This window comes from Sus scrofa, chromosome 16, assembly GCF_054392235.1.
Source record: "Sus scrofa isolate SSC_HxYL_T2T_F1_AM1 chromosome 16, Sscrofa_HxYL_maternal_Yorkshire_Landrace_v2.0, whole genome shotgun sequence".
Classification (NCBI taxonomy): Eukaryota; Metazoa; Chordata; class Mammalia; order Artiodactyla; family Suidae; genus Sus; species Sus scrofa.
In genome coordinates, this window is record NC_139398.1 from 48,857,525 (window position 1) to 48,870,860 (window position 13,336).

Below are 13,336 nucleotides of genomic sequence, written 5' to 3' on the forward strand. Positions count from 1 at the left end.
GATTTTACTAATTATTTATCAAAGGATGTTAAAATTTCCTTGTACTTTCTTCCTATTCAAGTCTGGATATGAATGAAAGGAACAAAAATAGATATAGCTAGGAGCATGAAAATAGAGGACTCTAAAGCAAAGTATTATAATGTATTAAGGATTATAGTTTTGATTCATAGATCAAAAATAATTAACTTGTACATCAATTTTAGTTTAATCATGTGACTGTTTAGCAGCCATAGCCATTAAAATATGCCTGTGACCTAAGATGAAGTAAGGAAAATGAAGTTAAAATAGAGCAAATTATTTTAATGCCTTATTTAAATTTTGATTTTTTTATTTGCCTTTAAGACAATGTATATCAAGTACATGAAATATTCTATTTTAGACTGCTGTCAATTAACATCAGCACTCCAAAAGATCTTGTTTATAAATACCAACACTGGAGTTCCCATTGTGGCTCAGCAGAAACGAATCTGACTAGGGACCATGGGGTTGTGGGTTCAATCCCTGGCCTCGCTCAGTGGATTAAGGATCCAGTGTTGCCATGAGCTGTGGTGTAGGTTGTAAACATGGCTTGGATCTGGCATTGCTGTGGCTGTGGTATAGGTTCACAACTACAGCTCCGATTAGACCCCTAGCCTGGGAACCTCCATATGCCATGGATGTGGCCATAGAAAGACAAAAAGACAAACAAAAACAAAAAACGATCGATTAAGTTAAAAAAAATAATGATAATAAATAAATACCAACATTTCCAATGTGAGATCTAGACCAGCAGGCAAATCATTAACGAAGTAATACAGTGCAAGATGACTCAACAAAATCATATTTTCAATTCACTCCACATTTCAATTTGTGCAGGCTATTTGATAACACATTAACAAATAATAATAAATTTCTCTCATGAGAATTTGGTCCAGTGTCAGTCTGACTTTGAAAAAAAGATCAAAGCTGCCCAGTCAAATTAATTCTGGGTTGACATTCTTGTCTTTGGACATTGAAATTTGACCTCTTAACACTTGATGTATTTATTGCTTTTCATTGCTTTTTGGATGATACATACCAGCTGAATATGTAGATATATGAAAGAGATTTGGTATTTCTGATTGGCCCTGTGGTACATTGTTCTCTTTGTGTCTCATATATATTTTTTTTCTGGCAAAGAACAGACAGTGAAAGAAGGGAAGCAGAAGGCATTCTGGTGTGACCTTTTGCTGACTCCTCAATAGTTTGGGTTTATAAGAGATCACAGATCAGAAAGGATTTTAAACTCTAGCACATCTGAGCCTCCAACTTCTGCTTGAACACTGTGACAAGAGTTTGAGATGCCCTTCCAAATATGGCTGGCTTAAGTTACAAAAAATGTTAATAGCTTTGACCTCTTCGACTATTATATGAAGAAAAGGCTGTACTCACTTAAGGGCCACCCTATTGTAATTTCTATCTTTGAAGTGAGTCACGTACTAATTTCCTCTCAGGAAAGTTTAAACCAAAATATGTTTAGTCAGAAGGATTACTTTTTACTCTAAGAAACCCAAACATTTGACATTTGGGCAATAAGATTAAAAGATAGCTAATTAATGCCTTCATTTGAAAAATGTGCTTGAAATACTGAACTAAATTACTATCAACCCACAGGGTCTTCACTTACCTTCCTGTGTTTATGTAAATAGGCATTCTCTTAGGAAACTGCATGAAAGTGAATAAAATGAAATTTATTATCAGTCATAACCACATGAGGCAGTAACTGATACAGTCATAAAAATAAGACATCTTTACTTCTGATTAAATGGGCCTATATAGAGCCCAGATACTATTTGACTAATGAAAGCATTGCTTATTAAACTCAGGACTGGCATATTAAGATTTAAGAATATGTGAAATGAGGACTTCTCAGAATTGTTGACTGTCATATCAGGATGATCATATTTTAGAAGTGTTCTGGAGTTCTAACTATTATTTGGTAAACAGAACCTTGTCCTAAATCATGCCTCTGATTGTATTGTAGGCCTTTTACAGAAAATAATAATGATGATTATAAAGAAACATTTATTAAATCTTTATTCCATTAAGGAATTTTTTTCTTTTTCTTTTTTAGTATCTTAGGCCACACTTGCAGCATATGGAAATTTCCACGCCGGGGATTGAATTCCAGCTGCAGCTGCAAACTACACCACAGCTGTGGCAACACTGGATCCTTTTAACCCACTGCATCAGGTCGGGTTAAAAATCCTCACCTTTGCAGTGACCTGAGCCACTCTGCAGGTGACCTGAGCCACTCTGCAGGTGACCTGAGCCACTGCAGTGACCTGAGCCATTGCAGTGACCTGAGCCACTGCAGTGACCTGAGCCACTGCAGTCAGGTTCTTAACCCATTGTGCAACAGTGGGAACTCCTCTATTAAGGAATTTTGATAAGCCTATGAGATTTAGCCATGGCTGTTTTTATATGAGGAAAGTTAAAAACTGTCAGAATCATCTCTGAGGCTGTTCCAGAGCCAAGGTATTCCTTTATGACCTGTGGCAATATATGTTGGGTGTGTAATTGATTAAAAATAAAAAGAGATGTAAATATATGCCTATTCTTCCTCTACTGTATTTAAATCTCTAAAGTCAGGATGGACCTTAGGTGTTTCATAGTTCTATTGCAGTGTTGATACGTACTATAATGGTATATCTTGCAAGCAATGGAGTGGTGGATATAATAGAATGTGCCAGCTCCTAATTTCTAATTTTATCTATCAAAGACATAGGATACAAAAAAGACTAAAAAGTTAATATTTTATGACTTTTCTATCAATGAAGATCCATGACTTCATGTCAGACTCTGAGTATAGCTAAGACATCCTTCTTACATCTCTCCATTTTCAGGTTCTGAGCTAGTAACATTGCCTGTAATAATTTTTATTTTTAATTTGTGTGTGTGTCTGTGTCTCTGTGTGTGTTTAGTGTCTGATAAAACTCTTCATGAATTGTTCTCAGTGGGGATAGTGGAGGAGCACTCATTTTTTATCTCCAGTAGCTAGTGAACCTAACCAAGAAGACATCCCTTTAGATAGATTGACTCGATTGATTCTATCAATATTGAATTCCAATTAATTAAAAAGGCAGATTTCCCAGAGAAGCTGAGAAACATCTTGGATGAAATACTGAGATTCTGAATTTCAGAGCTTGAACTATTCAGCTAATGGTGATTGAGTTTAACTTACTGCCTTTTATCTCATATGAATACTTGGATGCATTCTAGCATAGAGCTAGTTCTTAATAGTTGACAATTCTGTTTCTCAACCAAAAGTGTTGAATTCCAGGGGCTGACATGCTGAAGCAGATAGGACTGGAGTTTCCTAGAAAAGTGTATTTAAACCTTTGTGACCACAGTGCTAAATACAGTCTGTCCTACATCCTGACATTATGCATATGGACGCACATAACAGAAAGTTCCACACAACTGAAATGAGAACATCACAGACAATAATGACTGCTAAGACTTTTTGCTTGTGATTTACTCTGATTTGTTCTATTCTATTCTTATGTCATTTTTAATTGCCAACTATTTTTTCCCTTTTAATTGCCAACTATTTTTTCCCTTTTAATTGCCAACTATGAAAAAGTTTATTCATTACTTGATATATTCAAAAGAACACATATAATGTAAATACATTGTGAAGCACAGTAGCCCCCCTGCAGGATATTATGAACACAATTAAAGCCCTCTGTGCTCTTCCTGGTATCAAGCCTCTCCCTTTGCACAGAGATTATTACTCTCCTGAATTTCTTTTCATTGTACCCTTGCTTTTATTTTTAGATTTACCACATAGATTTGTATTCTCAATGTATTTCGTTTTGTTTGATTATAAACTTTAGATATTCTTTCTTGACTTGCTTTTTTTCCTCCCACTAAATGTTACATTTCAAAGATCAACCCAGGAGTTCCCGGTCATGGCTCAGTAGTAATGAACTTGACTAGTATCCATGAAGACGTGGGTTTGACCCCTGGCCTCACTCAGTCAATTAAGGATCCGGCCCATTGCTGTGAGCGATGGTGTAGGTAGCAGATGCGGCTCAGATCCTGCATTGCTGTGGCTGTGGTGTAGGCCGGCAGCTACAGCTCTGATTTGACCCCTAGCCTGGGAACTTCTAGTGCGGCCCTTAAAAAAAAAAAAAAAAAAAAAAAAAGATCAACCCATATTCATTCAAACATTCATTTATTCAGCAAATCTTTACTGAATGCAGACTCTATGCCAGGTCGTCTGCCATGGGCTTGGTGTACATCATATAAACCACATTAGTATCCCTGCTCTCATAGAGCTTACATCCTACTAGGAGGAGACAGGCAAAAAGCAATAGATGTGATAAATAAGTAGATGATATATTAGAAAGTGAGACCTGATAAGGAAACATAGAGCAGGACTAGAAGAATCCAGAGTACTAAGGTAGCGGTAGATGGCAGTCTTCGAAGGCTTGTTCATGATGGGCCTTGCTAAGAAGGTTGCATTTGAGTGAAACAAACAACCATGGGTGAGCATAGATGTAGTTTATTTAGTTTCACAGTTGTCTAGTATCCAGTGGTATAAATATATCACTTAGTCCTTTCTCTTCTTTGCTTAATTATGGTATCATAAACATTCTTGTATTATCTCCTGGAACATGTGTAAGAATTTCTCTTGGAGTAGAATTTCTAGAAGATTATGAAGAATTTCTAGACGAGTATGCAAGATATAACTTCAGATACAGCAAAATTATTTTCCAGTGATTAACCAATGTATACTTCCACAAATAGTGTATAAAATCTCCTCTAGCTAACGTTCAAAATTATCAAACTTGGCGTTCTTGCTGTGGCACAGTCCAGCTGTGGGGGCTTGAGTCATTGCAGAGGCACAGGTTTGATCCTGGCCCAGTGCAGTGGCTTAAAGATTCTGGTGATGGGGCATAGGTTGCAGCTGTGGCTCAGATTCCATCCCTGGACTGGGAACTTTCATATGTTGCAAGTGTGGCCATAAAAAAATGATCAGACTTTAAAATTTTGTCAGTGGTGGCATAAAATTATTTTTTCGCCTTTACCTCTTTTCTGTTGAAGTGAGTATTTTTTAATATAAATGTTGCACTTCCTTGTTTCTTTTCTGTTCATGAGTTTTGCCTATATTTCTGTCAGGTTATTTCTATTTTTTTCTGATTGGTTTATATAATCTAGATGATCTTTTAACTTATTCACATCTGCAACAACTTTTTTTTTATTCAAATAAGGTAATATTCACAGGTCCTGAGACTTCAGACATGGACATATCTTTTTGAGGGCTAACATTCAACCCACTAGAGCTTATGAATAGTCCTGGTAACCCAGCACTACGTTTCTTGTGTTCTTTCATTTCTGTGCAAAACCCCTGCTAATTTGAAACTGATGCCATCTTGTTATGGGATTTTATGCCCTTCCTCTTTGCTTTAATTTTCAGTATTCCTCCTCTTTCAAATTTGTATCTACATGGATAACTCAATCAATATCCAGTCGCTCAGAGTTCCTTGTGGTGCAATAGGTTGTGGATCTAGTGTTGTCCCTGCAGCAACTCTGGTTGCTGCTGTGGCGTGGGTTCAATCCCTGGCCAGGGAACTCCCACACTCCATGGGCGCAGCCAAAAAACAATCCAGTTTCTCAGTCTCTTCCTGACATCACTACTGTCTCACTGCCTCTCCATTTGAGGCAGCCCACCCCCACCCAGGACTATCCTGGGGCCTTATGACTCCAAGTTGGTTTTATTTTAATTCCTTTACCTTTAAATGTCATCTTGAAATTCAACAAATGAAAATGCCCTTCTGGATCTCATATTCACTTACCTTTCCCACATAAGTTCTTCAACAACCCTGAGACCTAGAGTCTCTTGATCCTTCATTTTTACCTGTTTATAAGCCCCTGAAAGTGCTTAGTAACTGATAGCTGGTGGCGGTAGCAGAGGGATTAATATCCGGATTCATAGTCCATCAGTTTAACCACTACTTCCTTGCCAACAGTCTCAATTCTCTTGTCCCATCAGCCTTTCATGCTCTTACCTGACCAACTCCAAACTTAAATTAGTTACAGCAAAATCAAGTAGTCCTTGCCCTCATGGGCCCCCAGGCTGGTAGCAGAGAGAGATGTGGGTAATGAAAAGTGTCAGTAGTGTTCTAAAAGTGAATGTACAAGATGCTAGTTTGGGGGAGTAAGTATCCCTGTCGAAGGGACATTTAAACTGAAGCCTAAACAGTGCTAAGAACTAGTTCAATGAAGAGTGAGGAGCAGAGCACTAGCTGTTGGAGAAACATGCACAAAGATCAGCTTAGCAGGTGATGGGGCCTCAGTTTAGATTACTTTCTCTGTGGAGCCTTCCCTGGTCTCCCCTCCTCCCCTCAGTACACCTCCCTAGGAATCACCGGTTCTCCTTTCTTGGCATGGTTCACAGTATGTTGTATTTGCCTGTTTTCTTAAATGTCTTCCCCAATGGCTCTGGAAAGAATTTTGTACTTGACACATTCCCCATAATATCTCAATGTCTACACAGTATGTGGTACATAATAGAGTCTCAGTGAAATTTGTCAATTGATAATAGACCAATGAGAGTAAAGTACTCAAAGGGCAACACCTCTCTGGAGAGAGATGGAGGCCAAGTGATTTGCTTTGCTTTTGTGGTGGTCATATTGATGGGACCTGTTCAAATCAGTGAATTCAAGGCAATGTGTTTATTTATTGTAGAGTGTGGATGTTACTGTAGGCATTGTTGAAATGTCACTTATTCTCACTCATATGGCATAGTAATATTACTCATTTCATTTTTTAAAAATTCTGTTATAGTTTACTTACGATGTGTTAATTTCTGCTATACAGCAAAGTGATTCAGACACACACACACACACACTTTTGATACTCTTCTCCATTATGGTTTATCACAGAATATTGAGTGTAGTTCCCTGTGCTATACGGCGGGATCTTGTTGTTTATCCATTATATATATAACAGTTTGCATCTGTTAAACCCAAATTTTCAGTTCACCCCTCCCCCACCCTCACCCTCACTCTCACCCCCACTTTGGCAACCACAAATCCATTCTCTGTGTCTGGATATTACTCTTATTTATCTGAGAAAATCCCATACAAAATAAATAGGGTATGTTTAGGCAGATAGAATATTCAGTCCAGTAAGGCAAGACCATTGTTTTTATATATGTGTATCATTAGAAGCACATATTTTAGTTCTCACTAGGTCACTGCATAGGTTTCAGGCTCTGTAACCCTCAGGGATTTAGACATCAGTCCCCAGAATAGCAGTTCTCAGCAGTACCTCAGTGTGTCGTGGTCAGCTCTGAAGTAATGACACCAAAAAATGGCGCTAATGTGCTCAGAGCTCTCACAGCTTTACCCTCATTTTGGAAGAAAAAGAGGGAGTTGGGTGGAATGGGAATGTGAATGAAAACAAACCATTAGCACATTGCCTCTGGGATGAATGATAGCCCTTTCAGACAGATTAATGCAGTTATAAGCTTAAACAAGAGCCCTTTAGAGGAAAGAGGTTAGGGGGAGAGGTGCTGTTTAGATTGGATATAATGACAATCTTTACTTTTATGTTGTGGCATTAGTAACAATTTCACTTCTAATAGTTAACATCCTGAAGTATTTTCAAAGCAAATCTCATAATTTTGCTGTAAAGCCACCAATTTTCTAGTCACCCTAGGGGACAAAAAGGTAGACTGGCCCACTTTCTGCACTGAAAATGGAAACACTCATCTCCAAAAATTCCTGATTTTTAGACATTGTGGCATTTCCATCAGTGGAGAAAGAAGATTGGACGTAGGCTTCTTGACGTATTTCTTCTGCAAGTTGAGTTAGCACAGGCTGGTCCCAGCAAGGTGCTTTCATGTCAGCATTTGTAACTTTGGCTTTAGTTACCTGTATAGTAATATCAATTAGGTAAAAACCGAGACTGTCATTAACATATTTCTGTAATCATTAAGGAGCAATGGAGTGGAATGAACATGAGAATGAGAGTTTGAAAATCTCAATGCTTTCATGAGGAGCTGCTATATAAAATAACTAGAGATTTTAGAAGAACTACTGTAGGTCTTGAGTATCACACTGATTAGCTGATCTCAAGCTGTGGCTCCTGATAACCGTTAAAGCCCACTCAGTAGGGAACAGAGAGAGTACTTAGGTAGAGCTCTACATTAAGACTTCCACTAGGGAGTTCCTGTAGTGGCTCGGCAGGTTATGAGAGCCTGACTAGTATCCATAAGGATGTGGATTTGATTCCTGGTCTTGGCCTCATGCAATGGGTTGAGGATCCAGTGTTGCCATGAACTGTGGTATGTAGGTCACACACTCAGCTCAGATCCCAAGTTGCTGTGGCTATGGTATAGATTTGACCCCTAGCCTGGGAACTTCCGTATGACTCAGGTATGGCCCAAAAAAGCAACCAAAAAGAAAAAAAAAAAAAAAAAGGCTTCCCCTTTAACTAGAATCTCCACTTTCATCTCCTTTTATATAAGACTTTCTTAGAACATTTTCTTTGGAGAAATGGTTCCTCTGTTCATTTCTTTTAAAATGGTGGACTAGGTGATCTCTCAGGGTCTTTGTTGCACTTACATTCAATTACTTTGTTCTAATAGCATTTTCATAAATTCACATATTAAATCCTTTAGAAATGTAGCTTACGATGTTTCCAGAATAAGACTTTAAAAAATTTGTCAGGAAAGACCATTTTACTTTATGTCATAAATGCCCCAATCTGGAGTTTATCTTAAAAATAAGAGTAAAAATGTTTTGCTTATTTTAGAGCCTATCATGAATATTCATATGAAAAATATATGTTATCCTCAGAATAGAGTGCCAAAAAGCACAAGAAGTACCTACTCATTTTTCTGCGAATAATTTACTGAAGGCTAATTAAAAACATTTTTTTCCAACTAAAGAGTATCTAGTATGTATCTAGTATGTACCAGCCAGGTGGTGATAGGCTTTGAAAATTAAAGAACCAAAAATGTCCCCAACTTTGAAGAATGTAGCTGAATGGGGAAGACAGATACATGGACAGTTATCGCATAGTGATGAGGTATATGTGTGGAGAGAAGTATATCATATATATATATATATTTTAAAAGTGTTAAAGCATGGTGATTAAAAGCATAGGGTTTGTAAAATATTTCACTTAAGCTTATTATGATTCACATTTAATGGCCTGGAAAGAATAAGGAGAGCATTTCTCCTTTTTTAGTTTGATGATACCTGTAGTATAATGGGCTGAAATTTCCCAATTTCTCATGGCATGTGGAGTACATGAAGAAAAGTCCATAATAATAGAAAAAAAAAGAACATTAATCCTTAAGGCTTGGGAAATGGAACTAAATATATTTAACTATATATATAGTTATAAGGTAATCAGCTTACTTAAGTTAAACATCAGTCGGTCAAATGTATTTTTTTTTTTTTGTCTTTTTTTGCCTTTTCTAGGGCTGCACCCATGGCATATGGAGGTTCCCAGGCTAGGAGTCTAATCAGAGCTGTAGCTGCTGGCCTACACTACAGCCATAGCAATGCAGGATCTGAGCTGCATCTGCAACCTACACCAAGCTCACAGAAATGCTGGATCCTTAACCCACTGAGCGAGGCCAGGGATCGAACCCACAACCTCATGGTTCCTAGTTGGATTCATTAACCACTGAGCCATGATGGGAACTCCCAGTCAAATATATTTTTAAAGAAGAGAAAGGGGTTCTTTTTAATAAGGAATTTAAGAAATTCATTCCAATTCTTCTTTGTAATTTTTTCATCTCAACAGCATGTTTTATTTTACACTTTTCTTCTATGAGTTCTCATAGATTAGGATCTCTGCTCAATTAATAAAACTTTGTAAATATACACATTGTAGACAAAAAAAAAGGCATGCATTGAAACAGCATTTATGGGTAACTCTTTACAGTGTAAGATGTATATGGACATTTATTTTTGTAATGTATGCGAACAGATAATAGTAGGCGTTTCCATTGTGGCTCAGCAGTAACAAACCCAGCTAGTATCCATGAGGATGCAGGTTCGATCCCTGGCCTCAGTCAGTGGTTAAGGATCTGGAATTGCTGTGAGCTGTGGTATAGGTCGCAGATGCAGCTCGAATCCTGTGTTGCTGTGGCTGTGGTGTAGGCTGGCGGCTGCAGCTCCGATTGAACCCCTAGCCTAGGAAACTCCTTATGCCAGAGGTGCTGCCCTCAAAAAAAAAAAAGAAAGAAAGAAAAAAGAAGAAGAAGAAGAGAGTCAGGTTTTGAGCTTTGCCTTCCTCTACTGTGGCACACCGTGCAGCATGGGCAGACATCACCTGGTCCTGTGGTCAGTGGGGCTCTGAGGGCTAGTGCACCTGTGGATACTCTGTGGGTGATAATGTCTTTTGTTCCTAAGTCAGGAGTCTTATGTCTTCTCACAGCATTCAGGAAACAGTGAGAACCTGATTTGTTGGCTTACAAGAGAGTAAAATCTCAGAACCTTCAGAGTTCTTGATATTAGACACTGAGGTAGAGATTTAACCTGAGCCAGAGGATCACAGCTTTTTAAACCATATTTTCTTTCTTTTCCAATGGTTTACTATGAAAAATATTAAGCATACAGCAAGGAGAGCACCCCATACTCACCACCTGTATTATACTAATAGCACTTTATTATATTGTAATACTTTTTTATGAAAATAAAAATTAGCATTTTTATTTTCTGTTACAACAATAACTGACATTTATACTTCACAGAACTTTGGGCCTCATAATTAGAAGTCAGATGCTAAGGCTCAGAAAAGTTAAGGATCTGGCCTGCAGCCCTGTTGCTAGGAATCCTCTCAGCTGCTTAGTCCTCTGACTCTCTGTTTCTAGCTTGCGGTAAAAGGGTACATGTTCATTTCACAAGGTCAGGGAAGAATTGCATTCTTCCCAGCTTTCTATATTGAGATGAAGAGTGTTTAAACCTGAGATAGGGCTGAACATAGAGTCTGGATTATTGTCCGGTTTAATCTGGATTTTCTTTCTTTGGAGATTTAGGAACATCCTGAACTTGGAAATGGATACTCCTTTGGGATGCCCCTATATCAGCTTTAGCTGAGACCACCAGATTTGTCTGCATGGGAAACACTACTGTTACTCTGATAGGCATCAAGTTGGATCCCTGAAGCTTCTCCAAGATGTTTTCAAGCCACTAGGAAGTGTTTTTGCCATCACCACAAAGAGGAGGATGTGAGTAGACCAAGATGCCCTGGGATGTAAGGAAGGAGAGGCTGTCCTGTCAGGGAGGTCTATTGTGAAATGAAACTAAAGTATGATACTTTAGCTAGTTGTGAATTAAATGGCATTTATGATCTAGCCTGAGCCCCATTCAAAATTCGTCATATTATTTTATAGGAAACATATTAAGTAAACTTTTGGTTGGAGATAAATTACAATATTTTTTTCTTTCTTTTTTTTAACAAGTGGCTGCACCTGTGGCATATGGAAGTTCCTGACCAGGAGTCGAGCCACAGCCATTGTAGAAGCAACACCGAGTAGTTATGTTGTGAGCCACACGGGAAGTCCGATAAATTTTAATTTTATCTTTAACTTAAATTATAAATTTAACTTGGAGATAAATTGTAAGTACATATGAACCTTCAGCTTTGACACCAATGCTTATAACTTTAAAAATATGTAATTCTTATTATATGCATATGTATCATAATATACCAGCCAGAAACAAACCTTATTGAGTTACCTGTATAATGTGTTCATTTTAAACTCCAGGATCTTTTTCACAATTGTCATAGGGTCCATTCAATGAGATTCTTCTCTCAGGGTTTATAAAAACAACAATACTGTTGACTGATAATATAAATATAAAACTTGTACTTTTCACATTGGAAGTACTAAAAATATTTGTTGACTAAATGGATGAACGAACTCATACAAGAATGATTACAGATGAATAAGAGACACCATATTTTGTCACTTCTAAGATGTACTTTTTCACGTTGTAATTAATATCTCTGAATTTACGATATCTTAAGTTGATAATGTTAGCAGCATTTTTTTTCATATAAAAATTAATGATACATCTTAGAATAATTTTTTACACTCAATGAAATGTACTTTGTACCTCTACTTTACCTGTATAACATACTCCTGGTTGGTAGGCCCGTCCCTTCATTACAGTTAAGAGATACTCTATTCATTTCTTCTTTCTTTCTCTTTCTTTTCTTTCTTTCTTTCTTTCTTTTTCTTTTTGTCTTTTTAGGGTTGCACCTATGGCATATGGGAGTTTCGAACTGGAGCTGCAGCTGCCAGCCTATGCCACAGCCACAGCAATGCCAGATATGAGCCATGTCTCTGACCTACATCACAGCTTGAGGCAACACCAGATCCTTTAACCCACTGAGCAAGGCCAGGGATTGAACCCATGTGCTCATGGTACTAGTCACGTTCTTAACCTGCTGAACCACAATGGAAACTCCAAGAGATGCTCCTTTCATTTCCTATAATTCACAATTTAAAGTGGAACATGTTCATCAGCTTTTCTTTTAATAGCTTTGAATATGTGTACCTACTACCATTCATTTATATGGTGAGTATGGCCAAAACCTATCTCTCTTCTCTGATAAGCACTCTGCAGAATTGTCACCTGCAACTACTTGCTGACATAGGAATGACAATGTGGTCTTTACTAGCACAGAGTAAAATGTGGTCCTTCATGAACCACCTGGATTTTAGACTGAGCTCTACCTCAAGAAAATTACCCTGTTCTCAGCGGCCACTTCCTATGTCACTCTATGAAGGGTTCCATCATCTCTACAGCATCTGTGGTTTAACTTCTTAGCTTTTGACACCCACTTCTGTGTGGGTTCCATTATATGTCTTTATGTTCATTATTTAAGTTGCTATTGGAGTGGGTGGTGATATGCTGTCTAAATTGTCATGGCAACCAGAAGCTCATTTTTCTAATCTTGTCATCAGCTGTTAATTGTGACTTTTACAAATTCATTATATAAAAAGACTCCATGTGCCAGATCGAATCAATCTTGTATGAATTACTTTTTTTTCCCCAAAATATTTTAGGATCAGATTCCAAACTAATTTCATTGATAAGTGTGTCAATAGTCCAAAGACAATGACTGCTTAGTGAGGTTGGGGCAGTAATATGTCCAATTCAAAACCCAGAATCCCAGGCCATTTGTCTAGTTTATTTCTCTCTTTTTAATTTTCTGTGATAATTAAACCTAATTCCAGAGAGTTTATAAAAATAGAGTACTCATATCATAGATGCAGTACTTTAATATATCAGCCTAGGGAGTCACTGGCTTATTCTTTGCAGATTGAAATGAGTCC

General features: G+C 37.6%; 1 protein-coding gene across 8 annotated transcripts in view; it reads left to right on the plus strand.

Moving 5' to 3' along the window:
- LOC102159433 (uncharacterized) overlaps window positions 1–13,336 on the plus strand; it is a 908,266-nt gene that overhangs the window by 551,698 nt on the left and 343,232 nt on the right. For 5 of the 8 annotated variants that reach the window (XR_002339577.2, XR_014831355.1, XR_014831358.1 and 2 more), the window contains one exon: window positions 11,021–11,218. The exons of 2 other annotated variants lie outside the window; for them this stretch is intronic. The gene's annotated coding sequence lies outside the window, so the exon portion shown is untranslated. The remainder of the gene's footprint in view (window positions 1–11,020; window positions 11,219–13,336) is intronic. One more of the 8 variants, XR_014831356.1, reaches the window with a different exon arrangement.